A 24,003-nucleotide genomic window follows, 5' to 3' on the forward strand; every position below is an offset into this window, starting at 1 on the left:
GATGTCCTGACCTTGTTGTTAAATAAATACAGTGGCTTGAAAGCAGCTTCATGACACTAATGAAAAGTGGCAGTGCATTAAGTTAGCACACAGGTATTCCTACATACTATGCCACACTCTGGGTTCATGTAAATGATTCCATGCTTAAATAAAGATAATTTGAATAGCCCTGGGTGATGGACCATGCAGAAAAGAAGGAAAGATTATGACCTTGGATCAAGCAGTTGTACTGGCAGTAATTACGAGGTCCTAAGACCAGAGTTGCCTACACAAATCAGATCTTAAAAGAATATTTTATGGAAGTCTTCAACCAACTCACAGTCTTTGCTTCCTAGGAGCACATAAGATTTCCACATGCAAGATTCCCTTGAGGACTCTGCTGAAACCGTACGCTTAGAAGAGATCTGGAGCTATTGATTGGTGAAAGGGCAATGACTTAGCAGTTAAAAGCCATGCTGATTTCTCAGTGTTATTACTACTCATATTATTGTGATGCAAATATCTTATACCAAACATGAGGAGTGCTGAGAAGATACTTATTTTTGTTTAATAAGTACATGAAGTTCCTATTAGGGGTCAAAGTACGTGGCCTTGCCTGCTAGGGTAGGGACATCATGGGTTACAGAAGCCAGTACTGCCATCTCACTTGAATGAATCATGGGTATATCTCAACTAATCCTCTTTTGCTGATGGATACAGATCCGTTGCATCACACCCAGTGGAGCATGGTTCTGGGGTACACTTTGGGCTCTTAAACACTTTTGGGTTGCTGCAGCTTTGTTGGCATTTCTGCTAGAGAAGAGAGTCTGTACTAGCTACCTGTGTGTTGGCACAGGATCTCACAAGCCAACTGAATTCTCAGTTTCTCGTGTTACCACTGGCTCTTCCAGATATGTCAGTAGTTTCCATGGATTCATCCTCTGGCATTACATTCCCAGATGAGGCACAAGGAAGGGAACTGACTTACAGACAATCATGATGGTGGGGTGGTATCTTTGTGATACATCTTGTAACTCATTTTTATAATTCATAAATTAATGAGAATAATGTTCCAGAGACCCATACAAAAGAAAACATTAATTTGTACCACAAGAGTCATTACACCAGCTAGCACAATTACAAAAGATGGACAAGTTTCAGGCAGATACAACCTCTTCCTGCTTGGAGATAATGAACACATAGGATTAAATCTCAGAAAAAATTTATGGCTAAGATGGCAACCCACTGGTTTACAGAAAATTTCTTGATAGAGGTGGGATTCTTTTAAAGAAAGGCAATATCACCCTGAAGGAAAAAAAATAAAATGGGATTGACAGGAAATTTGCAAAGTAAGACAATCCCAAAGTTCAGAATAGCTTTTCATACAAGTGCTTTTATAATAAACTTTGAGTTTTCCTATTGATTTCCACAGAAGTAGAGCTGGATGCAATGGTGGTGATCTGTCTCTATCTTAGTGATGTAACGACAAGTTTTTGAGGTTGTGCATTTGGAAAGGGCAGCACCAATTCAGCAATGTTCTTTATATCTCTTAGATCCCCTTCAGCAGAGACAGCGGTGATTTAAAAATTCCTGTGAACTCTTCTGATTCAGAAGAGACAGGAGACAGACTGCTCTTCCAAGAGATGCCTAGCACCAGAAGGGTGTGGTCTATCTGGGATCTGAGACTTCGTGACAGTTTTTGTTATGTTCTGGCTCCAAACCACTTGTTTTCTTTACTTTCCAATTACTTTTCATTGCAGGGCACAATGTTAGTTCATCTCATAGGAATTTGTTTACTGTTTTCCACTATTTCAAGCCTGTTTCCTGGTTAGTTTTCAACTTGGAAATTACCTTTTTCCACATAGACACATTTTTCCCCCTGCAGTTCTGATTAGATACTATTTTTTCCACTTTTTGCATTACTCCCATAAGAGCATTACTTCTCACTGAAGAACACCAGTTGGCCTGCAGCAGTATTTTTTATTATGGTTGAAGGTCTTCTCCAGTTAAGAGGGTGTCTTCTTTGCTGGATGCTGACCAGTAATAACTCACCGGAGTAAAAGCAGGGAAAATAAGCCAGGCATTTTGAAGTGCACTCTTGATGTGGTTTGTAAGTTATTTTTCACTGTCTTGGTCTGTGGGAATGTGCTGTCAGCTCAAAATCTAGTTTTATTTCCTTCTTTCCCTGCTCCTCCCCTTTCCATCTTATTTTTACTCTTTTTTCTTCCTGACTTTCTATGCTATTTTCCTTCCCCTCTCACCTTCCACCCTTTGCTGCCTTAACGATATTTTGTAAGCATCATGGGCTGCAGCCAGGAGAGGGAATTTGATTTTGTGGTGAAGCTCTAACAAAGCAAGAGTGGGATGTTTAAATTGATTGGCAAAGCAGCACATTCAGTATGGAAGACATTGAGGTTTTTCATCCACTGTTCTACCATACTGTTTCCAAACATCTTCAAATTACATCTTTTTACAGGGCTTAAACCTGCCAAATAAAGGTATCAAGCTGACAGGATTCTCTGTCTCGCCTCTCTCTCCTAGTCAGTGGTGCTTATACCAAGGCTAACATGGAGGCACAATAGAGGATTCTGTTTTCTCAGAGACCTTGTTCTTGCTAGCATTAAGTCAAATTCCTTCCTTTAAGTCAAATAGATAGGCTGTTGAGGTTACAGTTAGGGCACTGAAGGAGGAGGATATTGAGGTAACAAAGAAATTGTTGTTTCAGAGTGAAAAGTCACCACAATATGCAATACCTTTTCCTGGCAGTCCTTTTAATTCCTAAGACTAAAATCTCAAAGGTCTTACATTGCTAAGGGAAGCAAGAAGAAGGAATTCAAGAGCCAGATGTGCTGTCTGAGCAAACAAAATGTTCAGCACCTTCTGGGGGAGCCTTGATAGACATGCTGTGCCGTGTTGATGATGTGTCATCACACTATTGTGAGCATGATGGAGTAGAAAAGTGGAACCAGGCCCTGCATTGCCAGAACAGCTCAAGGTTAAGTGTAACATAAATCCTAGCAGCCAACAGGAAAAGTTCTGCTGGAATATTGCACAGTAGCAGCTGGAAGACATTACATTACAATTACAGTTGGCTCCTACTCTAAGACAGGTTTGTTTAAGATGTGTGCTTTTCTACTTAGTAGTAAAATATTTTAAATCATAATACGGTTTAAAATAGAGAATATATATATAGTCACCCTATAATATGTGATCTCCACTTCCACTTGGGAAGGCAGAAATTTAAAAACTGTGTCATAACATGCACACACTTCAAATTTATTTAACATTTTCCTTGGCTCTAATTTTCTACTCTCTAAATATTTATGATTTACTTTCTAAATATATAAACTCAGCTAAATGGAATATATACAGAAAAATAAATTGGGAGGGTTCTGAGGGGTATGTTTTCACGTTCTAAGAATATAAATCATGTAGTGCATCTCAAATGGATCAATATTTCTTTGGCAAAAGAAGGGTTTTTTACCATAAAAATAATTACAGTGAGAGATGTGCCAGTTAAGGACAGGTGGTTATATGCAACCAACTGTATCGATGTCTATATAAACCAACCAACTCCCAAGAACTGTATCTGAATCTGTGTGTACAGATTGTATGTGTGAGATGGGAATTACTTATTAAAAAACTAAATGTAATAACAATTAATGCCCGTCTGGCTTCAAAGAATGCATACAACCGTGACCAAAGCTTGAGCAGGTGTCCTGTGTCGCTTCTGCCAGAACACAGTTAGAAGTGCCCTGGACTTTATAACCTGCATTGCTAAGAGCAGAGTGCCTGAGGATTTAACTCATGTTGTATGTCAGACTCTGCACCTCATACAGTCATATTCCTAAGGGACAGCCAAGACAGAGCATGGAATGAAACCTGTGATGTTCTGGAAGAAGGCTCATTGTAGTCTCATATTGTGGTGGGCCCAGAGGAAGTAGAGGGTGTAAAGCTAATTCAAGGCAGTAGGCACTTCAAAAGGGAAAATACTCCTTCCTTCAGTGGAAAAAGAGCTGGAGAACTGTTTTTGTACTTTTTTCTTGGATTCAGCTGCAAGTGTCCAGTTCTCAGTGGCACTCATCAGATTGCTTGCTGTTCTTTAAACTGACACTGTCACTGTCACTGAGATGACAGGTTTGACTTAAGTCCATCCATGAGTTTCTTCTCCTTCTGCAGGTCTAATGTCTGGTTTCTTAGCACATCTCTTACTCCTTCAGATGTACTCTCTTGTGCACAGAGCATTTAAGCTATGCCTTGGTAAATGTCTGGGGGCTTAAATTTTGTACCTCAAGGTATTTATTTGGTTTACACTGACTTTCATTTTCTTGGACTGCCATTAATTTAAAGTTCTGTATCTTTGCTTAAACATGAAATGTATTAATCAGTGTTATGATAGGTTGAGTTCTACTTTATTACACTTAGGTGGAGCTGGCAAAATCACATGGTTATATTGATCTGAGCTGAAGTTGGGGTTCAGTTTTGACCTTCGACATACTCACACAGAGTTCCTGCTGATTACAATAAAAATTAGGCATATGCAGCCAAGGCTCAGCATTTGGCCTTTGGTCAGAATGTGTATTAGGTTTTGCTTTTCTCTAGAAATAGAGGTTATGTCAAAAACATCGCCTATTTGAAACTTGTTTACTTTTGCTTGTCTAAAATGAGTTGTCTGTTCCCATCATCTGACCCCACATGAAAGTCACAGAGCTGACTTCTAACTTTGCCAGCTGTAGTTCTCCCAGATTGCCAGTACTTTTGCATCAATGATGAGGACAGGTCACATCATCTTGTTGACACAAAGATAAGCCTTTGCAATGCAGCCCAGGGATGACACAGGTGACACTGTCTGTCTGTTTCACAAACAGAAGTATAACGTCAGTTCTTGTTGGAAATTCCCCCTGGTCAGGCACCTAATGAAAAACAGTGGTTTAGTTGTTTAGATGGTACTTAGTTATGTTTATACAGGAACTGTTAAACTAATTTAGCAATAACATATTTAAAACTACCACTTTGCACAGTGGAACCAAAAAGCTGAAAACAGCTAAAACTAATGTTAGTTTGAATGGCCCCAACAGAGCTGGCCAAATTTTTTTAGCACTTATTTTAGTGTCATTCCCACAGAGTGCACAGAAAGTTGAAGGTGAGACAGAGTTTTCTCATTCTGGTTCCAGTCAAAGGCACAGCAAGGAATTTCCTGTACTGGGAGCTTATATTGTCTGAAGATAAAACCAGAAAAAGTTGTAGGGGAAAAGAAGAACTACTACACAGTTGTTGAGATTAAAAACCTCAGGCAAAGAAAGAATGATTTGTTCAAAGTTACCAGAGGTTGTGGTGTTCTGAGGACCTTCACTCACTGCTTCTGGACGAAGCACCAGAATATTTTTCTACTCAAGTTTTGCTCCTTGGAGTAACATTTAAGAGTGTGCATGGCAGAGTACAAATACACACAAAAACAAACCAAAGTAGTTCAGATAAACTTGTGGTTTATATCTACTCTTTGTGTGTCTATGTCTCCCATAATGCAGGTGAAAACAGCTGTCCAGAACAGTAACCTAAATCTACTTTTTAAGTAGTTCTAGAAGCAGAATTGGACAGACATGAGGAAGAAAGGAATCACAGTTACTGGCAAAAAGAGACTATGAGGGTTTGGATGAAGTTCTGAGACATCCTTACTCATCTGACCACAGTTACTGCTGGGCTGAAAGCACCACAGAATAGGGCTATGTAAAATACTCTGCTGCTTGTGACACAGTCCATGTTGTACTGATAAAAGGTATGCATTTCTGGAGATATTTTGTGTTATTTACTATGAATTTTTAAGGCTCTTTTACTGAATTTAGCAGTTTGCTTGTGATGTTAGAATAGTCCTTTCCTGTAGCAACCTTGAAGTCAAATTTTGGAATCAGCTGAATTCCAAAAAACCATGGGGAAAATTGAATTTGAAATAATGTGGATGCTTATATGTAAGTATTTAGATATGTATGTACAAGACTTAGGTGCATATAAAGTAGAAAGCAAGGATGGTAAGGCATTATCATTTAAGGAGCTAGGGCTCAAAGAGGCTTCCTTCTATATATGGGGGAAATTTTCTTTCTGCATTCTTAAGAAGTTTTGTGGGGTTGATCTCTTTTTTTGGTCTTGGCACACTACTTGTGCAGGCCCTACCAAAGTGATGGCTGCATACCTTCAGGCAAAGTTCTCATTGTCATTTGGTAGGATCATTTCCCTGATGTTCCTCTGAAGGCATTTAAAACAGTTCTCCTTTATAAGATTAGTTGGTTTAAGTTTGTGTAAAAAAGAGTTTAAAAGTGAAAGACAAAACTGCTGCTGAAGTCTCCTACTCAAAGGTCTCCTCTTCACCCACTGCTCCCAAAATCTTGTGCATATGAAGTCTGAAAATGGCAACTGATTTATTTTTGCAAGAACTGAGACAATAATCGGAGAAATGTAGGCTTTAAGGTCATGATAAAAGCCTGTGGAACACTATAAAATAGCAGTTACTACTGAAAGCTTGATAGTTAGGTTGTGAAGAGATCCATTGGCATCTCTGTTGAGAGGCTGATGACACCAGCACCTTTCTTAAGAAATGTGAGGAAACACCTCCCTAACTAGGACAGATTCTGGGAACAGAATGCCAGACTGTCTGAGTCATATTCTCTCCAATGGTTTAAAAGTCTAAAAGAACATGAAGTGCAAGAAGATCTGTTCTGTGTCAAGTAATGGAGGAGCACCTGAACAGGTGAAAATTTTTGATAAAAAGGTGGGCCTCTTTCAGAATTTACACAGTGAGGAGCGTGGCAAAAGTACTGGCCACCCAGAGAACAAAATCTCACACAACTTTTTGTCAAAATGCTGCATTGGACATGAACATTTATGAGTAGCTTACTATTCTCCTTTTGCTGCTTCCCTCATCTTTTCACTGTCTTTCTCTCTTTTGAAAAACAATCATCTTGATATTTCTATTGATTCAATTATTTCACATTTATCTGACATGTGAGATTATCCAGAAACATTAAATTAGATAAATGGTCTCATACCAGAGAGAAAATTCAAATGCTAGTGTAGCCATAGGCCCTTTTTTCCTGGTATATTATTATATGGTGGAATATAATATTAGGGCTGACTCTGCCTCACTTGCTATATGACCATTCAAAAAGTCCACCTCTGAAATGGAAACACTTCCAAGTATTTTGGCCCATGTAAATGCCAAGCTGTTTCCATGTATTTGAAAGACAAAGTCCAGCCTGTTTGTCCTGCAATATTCAGGTAAGTGTTTTCATAGAATCATAGAATAATCAAGATTGGGAGGGACCTTTAAGGTCATCAAGTCCAACCATCAACCCAGCACTGCCCTAAACCATTAAACCACATCACCCAGTGCCAGATCTAGATGTTTTCTGAACACCTGCAGGGATGGTGACTCCACCACCTTCCTGGGCAACCTATTGCAGTGTCTGACTACCCTAACAGTGACAATTCTTTTCTTGTATCTAATCTGAATCTCCCCTGTGTCAGCTTACGGCCATTCCCTCTTGTTCTCTCACTGCAGGCACAGTAGGAGAAACTGGCCCCCTACTCACCACAATCTCCTTTCAGGGAGTTACAGACAGTGATGAGACGACCCCCCCCGAGCCTTCTCAAGGCTCCTCTTTTAAAAGGAGAAATTCAAAAATGAAAGCTCAAAATATCAGAAAAAGTAGAAGTGGCAGCTGTTTCATGGAAACTTTGCACCATTTCTTTTAGTAGACAATTATGTGTAAATACTGCTTAAAAATGTGAAATAACATTTTGTCAGAAGATGTAAAACCTAAAATACCTGCCTATTTGGTTTTTTCTGGTTTTTATTCCTTGTATAGAAAACAAGGGCTCATTACTTAACAAGATCCATCTCTTCAACTTTTCTTTTTTTTTCTACTGTAGAATTTTTAAATATAGGAACATCCAGCAATTTTAGTTTTGTTCTTCTTTCATTGAAATGATGTGGGAGGAAAAAAAAACACCTAACAGAAACTAACAACCTCTTTGTTAGATGGCATGCTGATGAGGATGGCAGAAATATCTACCCTGAGTTCAGGGGTCAGAGTTGGACTGTAGCAATAAGCACAAGGAAAGAACTGGGGAAAAAATTTTTTTTCTTTCTTGCCTGGCTTTCTGAAACTCAGTAATCTTTCAACAAAAGACCCTTTAGATTTGCAGTTATTTGGGATTGAGGAAGAGGTATTCAATTTCACTGTGAGCTCCTTCCAGCCAAAGCTATAATTCAGCAGCTTCCACCAGCATGCAGAAAAAGAGTTGTCAATCAGCAGTTAAATACTGACATGAATAGTGCCTTTGTCGATATTTCTGTTCTGCCTTTGAAAGCTCACAACCCAAAACAAAAAATCTTTTGACAATGTGCGAAAAACAAAACTGAAATGCTTCAACAACCTTTGGCAGCTAGAAAGCTGCCCATATAAAGTCTTAAAAATTGAATGGTCTTTGTCAGGTGGAGGAAAGCTTGTGTCCTGAGATCTGACCATCAGTAGTTCAGCAGTGCAGCTGTGTGTCTTATAAAAGCATTTCTTAGATGTGTCACTGTGTTGGTTGCATTTTTATTCACAGTCACAAAACATTTGCAGTCATCATTGTATTCATCTTGAGTGAGTTTCCCTTTTAAAGGCATTAGCAAGACACTGAGTTTCCAGATCTTCAGCCAGATTTGATACATTCTAAGTTCTGCCAAATAAGTCCCCAAGCTGGGTGATTTCCTTACCTGGAAGAATAAAGATCTGAGTTTGTGTTGTTTCCTTTTAAAATTCTGAATGTTCTTGGTGTCACAGACTCAGGCTGACTCTTTGGTAGCACCAGCAGAAAGCATTAGGTAAGCCAGACTTAGATAAAGTATTTTTTTGTGTAATGTCCTAATTCAATTAAGTTATGTAAGCATATTTCTGACTTTAAATACATGGATAATTTGAATTATTCAAGTGAAATGCTGGCCAGCTTCTGAGATGTTTTGCTTGTTCTCCATGAGTGGCTGCACTGTCAGCAAAGCCTTTCTGAGTGTGAAGTGCAGAGAGCGGGGATGGAGGCAAAGAAAGAGAAGAAGTTTTCATAAGAGGCAGTAGGAAAACAAGAGCTTCACACACACAAAGAATATACTTTTCATACACATAAATTTATAATCATCTGTATTGGATAGTGTCAAGGACAGGTATTGCAGAAAATATTGCAGGCAGTGACTAACTAAAGAGCATTGGGACAGAAGTGGAGCAGTTATCTTGAGTTGCACAACCACACTTGCAAAACTGAATATTCAGACTTGTTTAGATTAAAGGGCACATAGGCCAAAGCTGCCAATTTATCTACTGCTTTTATTCTCAGTTGTCTTGGATTTTAACTTTCACCAGTGATGGCAGGAAAATTATTACTACCTATGTAATATCCAGCAGACTCAAAAGCAGCACCACTGCTCAGTCTGCTCAGAAGTGGCTGGGAGTCCAAATTTTCTCAACAAAATTAAGCCCAAGACTTTGTGTTCTAGTTCTTTGTGGGAAAGTTGTTTCGGTTTTGGGTTTTTTTTACAGGATAAACTGCTTCGTGCTCACATACAACAATTTGGAGTTGGTTTTTTTCAGTCATCTGGCATCTTTTGTATACTAGTTAACACCTTTTGGAAGGGCATGTCTATTGTAGAATTGTTATGTTTTCAGCAGTTACCTGTAATTAGATCAATACTTTCCTCTGGATAGTCATTACTCAGATTAACAGCTGAATTAACCTGCATCTTTTATCTGTAGGTCATCCAAGATCAGTTCAGCTGACTGTAACCTTCCACTTAGATTTTTAAATTAACTAGTCCTGGTAAAATTCCAGTTTATGTATACTCAACATAATTTATACTAGAGCAGCCCAGTTGCCTACCTCTAGATGAACGTGGTAGGAAGGTCTTCAATTCTCTGATCACTGTAAAAAGAAAGAAATTCGCTGACATGCAAAGCCAGCAGCACTGGAAATGATGGACAGAAACTCTAGGGTCTTTGAAAAATGGGGAATGGGGAACGCATCTAAGTAACTGACGGTGCCAAGGAGCGATCTCTTTTCCAAGCAGAAATTCTCCCAGATTCTTCCAAGTAGATTCTTTTAGAGCATAGGAGTCTTCCAGAAACCTAAAACACACTTGCAAATCTTTAGGTGGAGAATTAGCCTGCAGCTTCTGCTGAGGAGAATATTGCTAGCTAGAATACAGGCTGGGGTAAACCTTCTTAATATTACGAGGTATAACACATGGTCTTAATCTAAAGCAGATCAATGCAGGTTTGCTTAAACAGGAAGAGACAGATGTAAACATTGAGGTAGAAATAATTTCCAAATGCTGCCTGAATTGAGAATATATGCCTATAGATAGATGGAGAGATACATACAGAAACATTTAGCATCCAAAGGGAAGTCTAAATTGTAGGGCTTTGGATAACATTCTGCAGAGCTGTGCTGGATGAATCTGTGGTTTCTCATGGCACCAGCCATCTCCACTCATTTCCAGCCTGTCCTTTCTAATGTAGTAAAATTGGAGGCTTGGAATCAAGAGCAGAAAATACCTGAGTGAATTCTGTTATTTATCCTGGTGTAATATTCTTATGGTGGTAATTAAAAACCTACACTCATATTTTGAATTTGCAGTAAGTGCTTATGGTAAAATACTTTTTTTTTTCTAGATCTTTATCTAGGATGTGCAGTTATTTTGTCCACTGAAGTAGTGAAGTAACAGTGACTTAATTCATCTGAGCTTTAATCCTGCCTGCGACTGGAAGCCCAGTGTTTCCTTCCCACGCTTTGCAGTACCAGAAGAAAAAGCATTAGACAGAAATTACACTTCTGTTTTGGACCAGAGACCATTTCTTCTCTTTGGCTTTGGTTTCTGGGCTTTTTTTCCCCATTTTTAGTTTATTTATGAATTAGTCAACACCTACCAAAGGTGATACTGCAGCTGAAATGGTAATCAATTATATATCAGAAAATCATTGGGCTATGCATGCACTGACAAGTGGGATAACACAGTAGGAGTGGATCTATAAAATAAAACAATTCATGGGTATTCCACAATACATTAATTTCAGTAGGTTTTACTTTAGATTGATCCTGCTCTGATTCTGTTGCTCATTTAGTGGCTGAAGCACTCCAGAGGCACATCTTCTGGATTGGAATTACCTGCAGGTAATCCAGATAATAAGATTTGAGACCTCTCTGCAGCACGGTAAGTGGGAAAAATGGGGAGGTTTGTTTCAAAGTCGTGCTTCTGGTCTCACCTAAAATGCAGTGTAGAAGGAAGGTTTATCACTCTATGCCGAAGATAAGTCACCAGTTTTCCATACTGCAGTAAGTGCAGTCTGCACATGGTCTTGCAAGTTCTTCCTTTGTTAAACGTCTTCCTACTGGATTATAGGTAAGCTTGCTTGCTAAAAGATTGTTTCCGAGCTGAAGTAAAACATATCTGGTGTAAAGCATTGTTTATACTCCTCCGAGTCTTTCCAGAGAACAGCTGTTTCTTATTTTCGAGGTGCACTGAAAAGGAGACAAATCTGGCAGAAAACCTCAGAGGGTTGGTAATGGCTTAGAATTTGTGCTCCCTTCTTCAGGCAAGATGTTTGACTCAAAGAACTTGAAACCAGAGCTGGACAAGCTCCCTGAAGCAATACAAATGCCAAAGTGATTGAAATTTTTAAAGAACTGACAAATACATTTTTATCTGGAGAGGAAATTAATAAGCTATAAGCCTTTCCACTGAAGTTTTATACCTCTCAAGTTACATACTTTCATTTTCGATGTGCCCAAATGACCAACATCACTTTACTTTTCACAAAGCACTAACTTCACAAATCAGAGGACAGATAATAAAAGATTGATTTGAAGTCATTAATGCAATTAATCAGTATGCTTATTTGACAGTAATTCTTCCTGGAATAAATCTGAAACCACTGGTAGCCCCAATATCAGAGCTGGTGAGAGCAATTTCCAGAGGGTAGATGAAGGAGGCCCTGACAGCTGCACTGAACTGTCATGCTGCACATTCCATGGTTTAAACAGTAATTTATTTTGCAATGCCTGCATCATCAATTCTGGGATGTTTGTCCATAATGTTTAATGTTTAAAGAGGTCAATATTTAAAGAGACCTGTTTTCAGCAAATAAAATCTCTATGTTGCTTTAAAGTTAATATGTCACACACTCTGATGGTGATACAGAGCAAGAACTGTCACCCACAAAGTGTCAGTGCCTCTGTTAAGACAGGAAATTATGGTGCCAAGTGAACCACTAGTGAAAAAGACTGTTTAAAACTTCTGGTGCAGTTTCTGAGTATCTTAGTAAAGTTCACCGGAGCTTAAAGGAAAAACTCCATTCGTTAATCCTATTCAAGACGTGCAGGGGAACAAAAAAGTGTGAATAGTACAAAATAGGCTATATAGGATTTGCCAATGTAGAGAAATCTGCTGCTCTACCTTCTTCTGCAAGCCAGCGTGGGAATGAACCAGCATGTGTATTGGCAGGCTGTGGGATATGCTGCTGCTCTGAGCAATGCCTGTAAGAGCTTACACAATATCTTCCTCTAGGATCTCTCCTTTGAAGTAGCACGGTCATGCTTGACATCGAAGTTCCCAAAGGGATGCTGGAATAACCAAAACAGCAAATTTGTGGGTTGTGCTGCCCACAGGGAAGGTGATAGCAATAAAAGCTGGTACTATAGGCATAGAAATCACAGCAAACATGACTGTACGGTAATACAAGCAAAGAAGTAAAGGGCTGCTGGAATCCTTTCATGTGCTGGTGACTCGAGGTTGGCAGAATTTGCCTCTGCTAACCCTGCTCCTTCTAGATCACCCCCTTTGTCTGACAGGGCTTTCTGCTGCTAAGGTCTGTGGCAGCAATGCTGGGAAGCACAACCTGCCCTCCCCCTCCTCCCACACAGAGGAGGAATGCTGCCTTAAACAGCAGACGGGCAAAAAAACTGAGTAAAATGCATAATTATTGAAATCTAGAAGATCCTTATGGACCTGTTAATTGAAACTCTTAGAAAGATTAGTGAGAGGATTTCTGAATTTATAGCATTCATTATGTAAATACAAACATAAAATTTAATCTGATCTGGGGAAATTCACACCTACAAGGAAAAAAACCTCATTCCACTGTTTTGGAAAAGCACCCCTTGAATCTACAATTAGTTTAGTTAAAGCATCAGGTTAAACATTTTGATGTAGTGTATTTGTTGTCTAAACACAAACTAAACCAGAAAAATTATTTTAATTTTTCTGATTTTTCAGAAGCTGTGGCCATTTGTTTCCAGATAGTCTAGGCAGTTCTGATAATTCTGGGAAAAGGGGAGATATTAAAAATCATACTGTCTCTTGACAAAGAAGTTTGGCATTTTAAGCTGATGTGAAAAGTGAAAATCACATCAGATAAAAGCTTTCCTTGGCCAGAAATACTTTTGTTTGTTTGTTTAAAGGGAGGACAAAATACAGTCTAACACTTCTAAGTACCATTTCTAAAGGAGTGGGGGACGTAGTTTGTTTTGCCAACCTAAGCTTTGTGAGTTAGATCCTCCATAGTCCCTAAAGGCATTAATCATTTCTTGTAAATAGGAAAGAGAAACAAACAAGACTTATAAAATCATCTCAATACTCAGGTCTCTGCACTCTCTCTCCCTCTCTGCGCTCTCTGTCTCCAGACCTAAAAATGCTGTGAAGTCAAGGCAAACTGCCAAGAGTTTCACACCCAGTGCTGAACTGGCATAGACTCAAAGGTTGCTACTTGAATTTGGATGCCAAAATATTAGCACTGCTCTCACTACTGGCTTTTACACATCCTTTTACAGAGCTACATACTTTGCAATGTTTGCCTCTTCTACAAGCTTTCACTGCTTGCTTTTCCAAGTTTTCCTTGAGTGCTAATCTTGCTGCTGGTAAGAGAGCATCTTGCGTACTAAAATATTCCTCTTCAGTAGTACTTGTTGATGTATGTCTATCTTCTGCAATGGGAAGCACATGCTTCAAGTGCTGTATGCTCTGTATATCTCACCAGTATCAGTTCAGTGATATTCAAGCCTGCTCTTTGGTCTACATTCACCATTCAGCCATACTGAGTCAACCCCAAAAGGCTCACTGAGAGGCTGCCTCAGTCTAAGCTCCACAGATGTGTGTGGATGGGGACAGACTGCCCCTTCTTAGAGCCCCCAAACACATCCAGACTTTCACTCAGAAAAGGACCATGTTAAGGGCAATACCACTCCATCAGTGCAGAGCATTGACCCTCAGTAACACTGTATGAATAGTCTCAGTGACTGACGACTGCAATTCAAAAAGCCACAGCCCACACCAGCTGGGATCTGTCCCTGATCCCTGGTCACAAGTAATGCCTACCTTCAGAAGATACCCTACAGGTACAGCAAGATGTTTGACCCAGAACTTGCAAGCATACTTTTGGGACACCAATCAGCAACTAATAATTCATAAACTTCACTTTAAGCTCAGAAATGTTCCCATTGAACACAGTGGGAGTATTCACATGTTAAATGTGCTGGGATCAGTCACATGAGTGAGGCTATGAGATCTACCTAAAGTCCTTCTCTTTTATAAACATGTACGTGTACCAAAGCATCTGACGAAATGGCAGATTGACACCCTGACAATATGGGATATTATGGCACTTTAATATGAGGCTCTGTTCTCTGGGAAAAGCAAGGACTCAGTCACAGAAAACATTATTTCTTTGTAGATCTCCAAATGGCCACCAGAAGCAACCAAAACAACTGAGCAAATGTCTCCTGGTACCAGGGCAGAGTTAACTCTGGCAACTGGGGGGAAGAACTACTGCAGCCTGCGGGGAAGTATTTAATCTCTGTTCTCCTGTGCAGTTCTCAGCAACACTGTAAAAGGAACACACACTACAATTAATGATTCACACATTTATAACCCAACCCTCTTGACCTTTGTTAGCCAAAACACCTAAGTAAACCAATCTCTACACTTAAATTTCTTCTAAGAGCTGTGAATATGGCAAATGTTAAAAAAAAGTTGGGCTGGATGATTAACTGGTTTAATTCTTTAAGGTAACACTACGTAAGAATACAGGAACAGTCAGATGGAGTTGAACAGTAACACAAGTGATAACTGCTAAAGACAAAATGTAAAAAGCTATTTTGCTTGTGTAGCACACATAATTTTGCAATGATAACAAGTTGTTTGTTTATCTCATCCAAGAAACTGTTTCCTCATTTCATGTTACAGCAAACAGCTGACTAGGTGAAAAGGGTTGATCAGTAATTTTGAGGATTATAACTGCATCATTGAACTGGTTCCAAATTAATGGTCATTAAAAAATCTGTTATCTTTGCAGTAGTTCGTTGGACAGAACACTATATTTTGACTATTTCCAATTCCTAGGATGGCAGGCACATCCTAAAAGAATATATAAAATATATACATACTCTTTTTAATCACTACCTGTTTTGGCTTTATCCACACGCTGAAATGAACAAAATCTGAAAGTAAATTTTATGCTTTTGAACAAGAGCAGGTTTTCTGAGTATGTCTCACTGAAGCTCCTACAGCTTGTAGCTAGTGTTTTGTCCTATAGCAGCAATGCATGCTTCCTATTTTGCAGTAACATATGGCATAATGATAATTTAGAAGCCTATTTGTGTCAGGCTAGCAAGGGAAAGCCAAATGAAGAAGCAAAGTTATTAGGAGAAATAGTGCATCTCTCACTCTGAATAACTCAGTGCTCTAGTGCCAGTGAAGAAATTTCTACCCATTTTTAGCATTCTGCTTTAGAGGCCAGAAGTAAATTGGGACCCATAAACACTACTGATTCCTTTAGCTCCACCTATTTTCTGTTACTGCCAGATCAAAGCTTTTAACTGAGTAAACCAATTAATGCTTCTATATTTGAATCAAACATGCTCAACAGTGCACACCCTCCTGATTAAAAAAAGGTGCTTAATCAGCACAAATGCACGCCTTGTGTGCAAGAGCCCAGTGTCTCACTGGAAACAGACTGCAGCATTTCACCTGGGGAAAACAGCTGTTGTCCGGATCACCAGGGATTTGGAAGGTTGTTCCTCTGTTACACAGAGAGGCCTATAAGGCAATGACTGTTGGATGACATTGGATCCATATTGGCACAGAAAGGGTCAGAAAATTAATTGTTAGAGAGGTTTAAGGGGGAATGGAAGGATGCTTGTTATGTCACCCTGAAAAGTGCAACATATAAACAGTGAACATGGGCGCTTGCTCAGCAATTACTCAGGAGTAAAAGGGTATCACTGTGACTTCCCATGTAGAGACACAATGTAGAAAAGTGTTTGTCTCCCGAGATTTTTCTTACGACAATTTGTTATTGAAAGGAAATAACAGTAATTCAAACAACCAAACAAACCCTCCACTCCCAACATTTTAAGTAACCTAACAAAGGTTATCTTTCTCTTCCAAAATCAATTTTTGCTCTTCTCTATTATGGAGTCACTATTTCCTTTGTTCTTCATGCCCAGGACTCACAAAGTAAAGAGGTTCTTCATTTCTGAAGTGAAATAATGCAGACTTAAGGTTAATTTACAAACAAGCTTGCACCTTCCCTCAAGCCAGATGCTCTAAGACACAAAGATCTAGTGTTCTTCACTTTCAGGACTGAGAAGCAAGAAGAAGAAAGGAAAAACTCTCTTAAATTTAACATATGTATTACTTGTGTATTTCCTTAAATAGAAGGCAAATAATGTAAGCTAAAGCATCTCAAAACCATTTTCTTTGACTTTAATTGGCTGGCAGTTTGAGTTAAGATGTTTAACTAACCTGAGTCTCAGTGTTGTGTCCAATCCATCCCTTCAGTGCTGTAACAACTGCTTTGTTACTGCAATGTATACCTACAGGTATTGTGTCCACTGGGTATTTAGGCATAAAACCCGGTCTAAAGGCATCAATGGGAATTTTGCTACTTCCTTTGCAGCAGAGATCTCACTTACAACTTGTTGAATCACTCTTTGGTTTGGTTTTTTTTTCATAACAGGGTGCAAGATGCAATTAGATGCTACATATCACATTAGTATTTCTGATGACTCCACTGAAAACCTACAGTTTATGCCTGAGTTCTTCAAACTACATGATATGAGAAAACCTTCATGTTCTGTTTGCAGTATTATTGCCTTTTGTGAAGCAAACATCTCTTGTTAATCTGCCTAAATGGGTCAAAAAAAAGCAAAAAATGAAAGCAGAACAAGGTTTTAAAATTTTGAAAGAAAGCAGTTGCAAAAGCCATATCAGTGGGACAGAAGAGCATTATATCAGGAAAACGAGCAACTAACCCCCAGAGACCTTGCTCTTGATATGTTGGAAGAGTATCTGAATGATACTCTATGGAGGAATTTCAGGAACATAAACGTTAATCTTACATATTCAAATCTGTCTTCCTTGGAAATGTGACTCTTTCTGGAAAAACTGATTTGCATAAGTGAGCCTTGGGATAAGTGACCTTTGGTGTTTTCCCATTAAAGTAAATGATTTTTGGTACCCTGTTTTCTAGCTATACCAAAGATTTCTGTTGTCCAATGGGACAGTGGTTCTTTCTCTCTTTTTGTTGGGGAAGGGGGGGGCAATACCTTCTTCAGATTAGAAGTATGTGTATATTATAACACAAATTAAGAGACAGATCTTGAATCATGGCAGTCTATAAAATCACTGCTCCAGGCCACTTAGTTTTGTTAGAAATGAGCAAGGCAGGATCCTTCTTTGCCCAAACTCACAATTTCTGATTGCATCAATTTCCTCATCTTTCATTAATACTTCCATTTTGCAAAAAGCATAAACCTGCTCAGTTTGGCACAGGTGCAAATGACTTAGCAATCGTAATCACAAATGTCCCATCATATAACTGCATTTCCTTCCTATTTTAATCAGTGTGGCAAATTAGCAATTGTATAAATGTGCAATTAAAAAACTTGCTGATATGAAAGCATGATAGAGAAACCTTCACTTTTGAGATGCCACTACCCTCCAGCTGAATATATCATGTTCAGTGCTATAGTTCTGTGACACACTATCTGGTTCACCTGTTTACTCTTTAAGAAATGTGCTGAGTTGTAACTTTTGTGCCCTATTGAAGAAGCAAATGATGCCTTCATTTGGGTGACCTCTGCAGGAGCAGAGATGATCACATTGCTGCATTAGAGGTATCATGCATTGATCCAAGGTAAACTTTAGCTATCTCCACACTCAAGATCCTTTTAGACTGGGAGTAGCTGACCTAGCAGTGAAAGAATTAGCTATTTCTAGAGAAAGAAAAAAGGTTGTTTACCCTGCTTGTATTCCTTTATTTTCTTGGACAGATGATTTCAAGACTACAGACTTTCCTCTATGCTCTATGTAACGCTGATAAAACAGAAAAACCTTGTTGAGGACTGTGATCCTGGCTAACTCTTCCCCTCAAGTTACAGCTAATATTCTGACTGTTAGCACAAGGAGGAAAGGCATGTGTGTCCTTTGACATACACAGAAAGTTCAAAATTATCAACAAGTAGCAACAATCTACTGAGACATATCAACACTCTTGAAAAGGAAAAGCGCATATATATGGGGGGAGGAAAAGTAATTTTATAAAGTTCCCTCTCTAATTTGTAAAATTAATGTTATGAAAAGTATTACTCACAATTTCAGGGGCTCTTTTATTGCTTGTCCAAACCCAAAGCTGTTTCAAGAATGCAGTATGTGCATATTTAACATGCTTATTCCAGGAAGGAAACAGAGGTTTTTTTGTTTTCATGTTCTCCCACTTTTTGCAGCATCTAGTATATTAAAAATGTACAAACGCAAAGGGTATCTGTGAATGAAAGATTCTACCTGTTCTGTTTGTCACCAGAACCACATGTATTTTTGTCCAGACCTGCAGACTGCAGTAATGATGATTACTATCATTTTTGCAGATACAGTCCTACAATTTAAAGTCCTCACCAGTTAATGATAATATCAACCCAGAGATATAAATTCTAACCCAGAAAAATTAGCAGAATATATACTGTAAGCACCTAAATTCCAAGAAAAAAAAGTGCATGGATTCATTGCAACCTCCTTACAGCTTTAATCTAAAAAGTTCTTTAATACCAACATCAATATTTTGCAGTGTAACTAAAGGTGCAATTTTTAAAGTCTTCTGGAATTAAAATGCTCCACATCTGACTTTCAAAAATGGAAGCAGTACTCTAAACAAAGCCCCCGAATTTCTTTAAATACTTAATTTTCTCTGCAGAGTTTCCTGATATCAGCTTTCAGTTTCATTTAATGCAGAAAAAACTGCTGTCAAAATCCTGTCTGTACTATGGTAAATTATTAAGCAAATTAAAACCATACTATGACATTAATCCAGATCTTGGTTTTTAATTCTGTATACAACTTTAATTTTTACCTACTTGTTACAACATAAAGAGCTTTCAGTCTACCTTATTTTTGTATTGAGAATGTGTCACAGTATCCTAACTGTTGGGGTCCCTCCCCTGCCGTGTAGCCCTGGGAGAGGGGCCCTGAGGGCACAGACACGGGGCTTCCCTGCCCCTGCTCAGCCTCGTTCCCATTGGTTGGTTTGTGTTCCCTGCGCGGGAGAAGGACCCTTGGTCCCGTGACTGGAACAGTTCCTGGGCAGAGCTCCGGCCATGCGGCTGGAGAAATAAACATCTCTGAAACAGCTAGCAAGAATCTGTCTGTCCGTATATATATTTCCTTTCCACGGGACTCCTGGTTTGATATATGCGTGTTGCAGGATCCCCACTGCAACAAATGGTGGAGATTTGTGAGCAGAACGATCCCCGATCCCTAAGCGACTGATTTGTGTGAGTAAACCCTGGAAACTTTGGATTCCTCTTCTTGGTTTTGCTTTGCTATTCCATATCTGAACTATGGAGGAACCGTGGGAAGACTCTTGGCTCTCAGAGCCGCATATGGACATTTATCTTAAACTTAAAATGATTCTTGAACAACGATTTGTAAATTTTAGCTTGATTCAAGCTCAAAAAGAACTGAAACACTTCCTGGCATGGTTGTTTAAGAACTTTTTCTATGTTTCTTGGGATTTAATTATTACCAAGGGCTTTTGGAAAACCGTTTGGACACAGTTAATACTAGAGTCAAAATATATGCCGATGGAAGAATATTTTCGTGAATATTATTTAGTTACTGAGACTGTTGAGCAATGTCAGCTGTGTCCTGGTGAAGGGAAGCGTGGCGCAGGGACCGTGCGGCCCAGGCCACGTGCACCGAGCGCTCTGCGAGCAGCAGCGAGGCAGTTCCCGCGCGCGGGCGGAGCCACGCGAGCCGCAGTGTCCGCAGCAGAGCGAGGAGCAGCGGGACCCGGCGGTGCCCGAATGGTCCCGTGCAGCGCGTGGTGGAGCGAGCCCCGTGAACGCCCGGCCGAGAGGGGCGGCACGCGGGCGGCGGCTGGCGGCGGTGGCGGTGGAACGGAGCCGCGCCCAGCCGAGACGCGCGCTGGAGCGGGGCACGGGGGAGTCCTCGCTCGGGGGCCCGGCCGAGACGTGGGTGCGGCGCCCGGCATCGGCAGCGAAGCTGCGACCAGAGGAGGCGACGCACGGAGAACTGAGCGGCGTGGCCCGGCCCGGCCCGCGCAGCCCCGAACGCGACCCCGGGAAGAGCGCGCAGGCACCAGCAGCCCCGACAATTCCAACACGGGAGCGACCGAAAGAGACAGCAAAGACGCAGCGAGACAGAAAACAGCAGCCACTCGGAAAAAGGAAAAGATCATAGCAACTAAGACCTTAGGGATAGTAAAATGGTATAACGTTAAGCAAAATTATGGTTTTATAACAAGGTGTGACAACCAGCAAGACATATTCGTGCATAGAACTGATATTAAAAAGAATAACCCTGAAAAATGCATCCCAAGCTTGGGAGATGGAGAAGTGGTGGAATTTAATATTGTACTAGGGAGAAAAGGATTACAAGCATCGCAGGTCACTGGGCCTGATGGTGTTCCTGTAAAAGGCAGTATATATGCAAAAAATCGTAGTCATGTTAGACAATATCTCCATTGTAAGCCCCCCCTACAGTTTCCCTTTCCTAATCCCACCTTTCCCTTTTACCCTATGTCCTGTTACCCCCAGTGTATTCCCAATCCGTTTTTTCATCCATGGTTTCCCTCACAAAACCATGCTTTTGCCAATTGTTTCCCCAAAAATCCCTTTCCAATGCCGAGTGGGGGATGAAAAGGGGGAGGGAAGAAGTTAAACCCTCTCCTGCCTCAGTTTCCCCACAAAGCATGCTCAGAGTTCTGTCTCCCTTCTGTCAGCCCTAAGATGTTCCAGAGAATCTGTTTGGACATTTAAAGACTCAGGAGGGTGACTTGTTTTGTTTTGAAACTGTTCTTGTTATGTTTATCCAGTTGTTTTCATTCTCCTTTTATTAAAATAAAACGGGTGAGGTGTTGGGGTCCCTCCCCTGCCATGGAGCCCTGGGAGAGGGGCCCTGAGGGCACAGACACGGGGTTCCCTGCCCCTGCTCAGCCTCGTTCCCATTGGTTGGTTTGTGTTCCCTGCGCGGGCAGAAGGACCCTTGGTCCCGTGACTGGAACAGTTCCTGGGCAGAGCTCCGGCCATGCGGCTGGAGAAATAAACATCTCTCTGAAACAGCTATCAAGAATCTGTCTGTCCGTATATATATTTCCTTTCCACGGGACTCCTGGTTTGATATATGCGTGTTGCAGGATCCCCACTGCAACACCTAACTAGTAAAAAGATGCTGAAAAACGAACAACTGCAGTTCCTGGCACCAAGAAGATCTACAAGTACTTAGAACTAGGAAACTGACTTTTGTTACTGCCTCTCACTCATCTTCAATACTATCCTAACTTTTCTTCTTCTCTCCATAAGCAAATCTAACTGTTGAAGCAAATCCTTGTTTCCCTACCACAGCCACTTTAAAACTCTCCCCTCTCTGCTTTAAAAATGCCTGTATCACACCAGACCAGGTTTGTCAGATTATCTGCTTACCACTTTTGCTAACAAAACAAATTAATCTTCTGCCCTGAAAGAACCTGTGAGCATCTGGGACAGAAAGTATATTGCAAAATTATCAAGTCGCTAGGAGCATCTTTTGAAGGCAGCTGTGGGTATAAAAGTAATTTTACAGACTGGCATAAGGACATCATCTTTCCATGTCTGTGATTAAGTACCAGCCAGCACCAAAGATTTCAATATGTAATTCAAAATACAGAATGGAAATCTCTCTGGTTTCATAGTTCATACTGGTATAAAACTGGTTATCCATTAACCTAGTGATAGCTACCTGTCTTACATGAATGTGATAGGCCCTGCAGACTAGACAGTACCCCTTATAGAGACAAATAATAAACATTACAAGTTTAGGTGGATTATTTATGCAAATAATTTGAAAATATCTTTAGAAGGGCCAGATGAGATGATAACCCAAGAAATTTCAGGAAGTGGAAACAGAAAATATGAGATTGGAATAGAAGCCTTAGGAGAGGGAAAGGGAACAGGTTTCATTGTCCATCAGTATAACTATCTCCCTGTGCCCAGGATCCAGTAAAGAACAGCAGCAACAACAATCAGTCCATAAAAGCCTGGCATCATTCCTGTTCTTTCTTTCAAAAAATATTTCCCCCCGTTGCCCAGTGTCCTCATTCATCGCAATCATAAGATTTTATGACAGGACTTGCATTACTGTTTTCTCCTAACAGAGTGGCAGACAAGCAGCAGATGCTGGCTGTAATATCATCTCTAATATGAGCTGTTTCCATACTTCCCCACAGGTGTTTGTCTTCCACATGACTGACAGCTGAATTCTGTTCAAAAAGGGTGATTAAGGCTGCAATAGGTATGAAGCCAAGTTTCCTCTTGGATTCCCTTCTTCTTCCTGCTGTGCCCCATGTGGCTGACAGAGCTTTGCCATTGTGGAACAGAGGTTGCTGGAAGTGAATTCTTCTTAAGCGGACAAGCTTTTGTTCAGTTTTGACTCAGGCTTCCAGCCCAAACTCTTGAGCAATCTGCACTGAGAAAGGTCTCTGTGTCTGCAGTAAGGTTTGGGGGTGGGGTGGTTTGGTTGGGTTTGGTTGGTTGGTTTTTTTGGTTTGTTTTTTGTTTTTTGGTTTTTTTTTTTTTTCTTTTTTTGCTTGTTTGTTCGGTTTTTTGGATTTGTTTTTTGGTGGTTTTTTGTTGTTGTTGGGGTTTTTTGTTTTTTTGTTTGTTTGCTTGGTTTTTTGGTTTTTTTTTGTTCTTTTCTAGAGGCTTCCAGTCAGAGTCAATCTGTGCTACAGAGAACCATTTTCTGAAAGACTGTCTTCTGGGCAGAAGATCTTCATTATCTGCCTTGCACTAGCATATTCTTTGAGATTTACATGAAATTAGGCTTTAGATTTAGATGCAGATGAAATTATTCTTAGGTTTCTATACCTCTATTTCTTTATGTGGACCAACTGCAGAACAAATCAGGGTGGCAAACTGCATTCTTTCACTTCTTGTCTATTAATTAGTTAATTAATTCATCTTTTTACTCTGTACAAATGGGTGAAAAAATGGTGTTTACACATTAAGCTTTTCTTTCTGAAAAAGGAACACATGATTCAACAGTTCATTTTCTGTCACGGCCATAATGTCATCATGTGAAATCCAAGGTTGCTCTGTGTTCTAAAATAGTCACCATGTTCCACATCCTTTTGTGGACATGTAAGAGGCCAAATAGTCGTGTGGGTTTTACTAATCCTTTTCCACTTCTCTTGTTATGACTTGCAGAATTAAGTATCTGCAATGTCTTTGCACAAGTCTACAAACTGAGACACTCTTTAGAAATACAATTTTTGGGTGCACTCATATCAGTACAATGTTCACAGAGCATTTTGTGTAACTGTTGAAAGAGTATCCCTCTTTCATTTTATTAGTGACAATGGTAGATAACCACTCCTGTCTTTTAGAAGTTATCATCTCTCATCTAAGTTTGAAGCATTTCTAGCCAGCCTTTACCTGACAGCTATTTTTGTTGAA

At 39.9% G+C, this 24,003-nt stretch overlaps 1 long non-coding RNA gene across 5 annotated transcripts; it reads right to left on the reverse strand.

The window, feature by feature from the left end:
• Positions 1-1,062: 1,062 nt before the first annotated feature.
• On the reverse strand, positions 1,063-22,997 carry LOC125320579. Of its 5 annotated transcripts, none has more exons than XR_007201198.1 (5): positions 21,725-22,997; positions 18,651-19,470; positions 12,458-12,624; positions 9,886-9,927; positions 1,063-4,892 (listed from the first exon to the last, which is right to left on the reverse strand). It is a non-coding gene; the product is annotated as an uncharacterized LOC125320579 (long non-coding RNA). The 5 variants fall into 5 exon arrangements; XR_007201196.1 differs by lacking the exon at positions 1,063-4,892 and adding an exon at positions 8,535-8,734; XR_007201197.1 differs by lacking the exons at positions 1,063-4,892; positions 9,886-9,927 and adding an exon at positions 10,234-11,169 and having other exon boundaries at positions 11,268-12,624.
• Between the last annotated feature and the right edge of the window lie 1,006 nt (positions 22,998-24,003).

The sequence above is a fragment of the Corvus hawaiiensis genome, chromosome Z (assembly GCF_020740725.1).
Source record: "Corvus hawaiiensis isolate bCorHaw1 chromosome Z, bCorHaw1.pri.cur, whole genome shotgun sequence".
NCBI classification, from domain to species: Eukaryota; Metazoa; Chordata; class Aves; order Passeriformes; family Corvidae; genus Corvus; species Corvus hawaiiensis.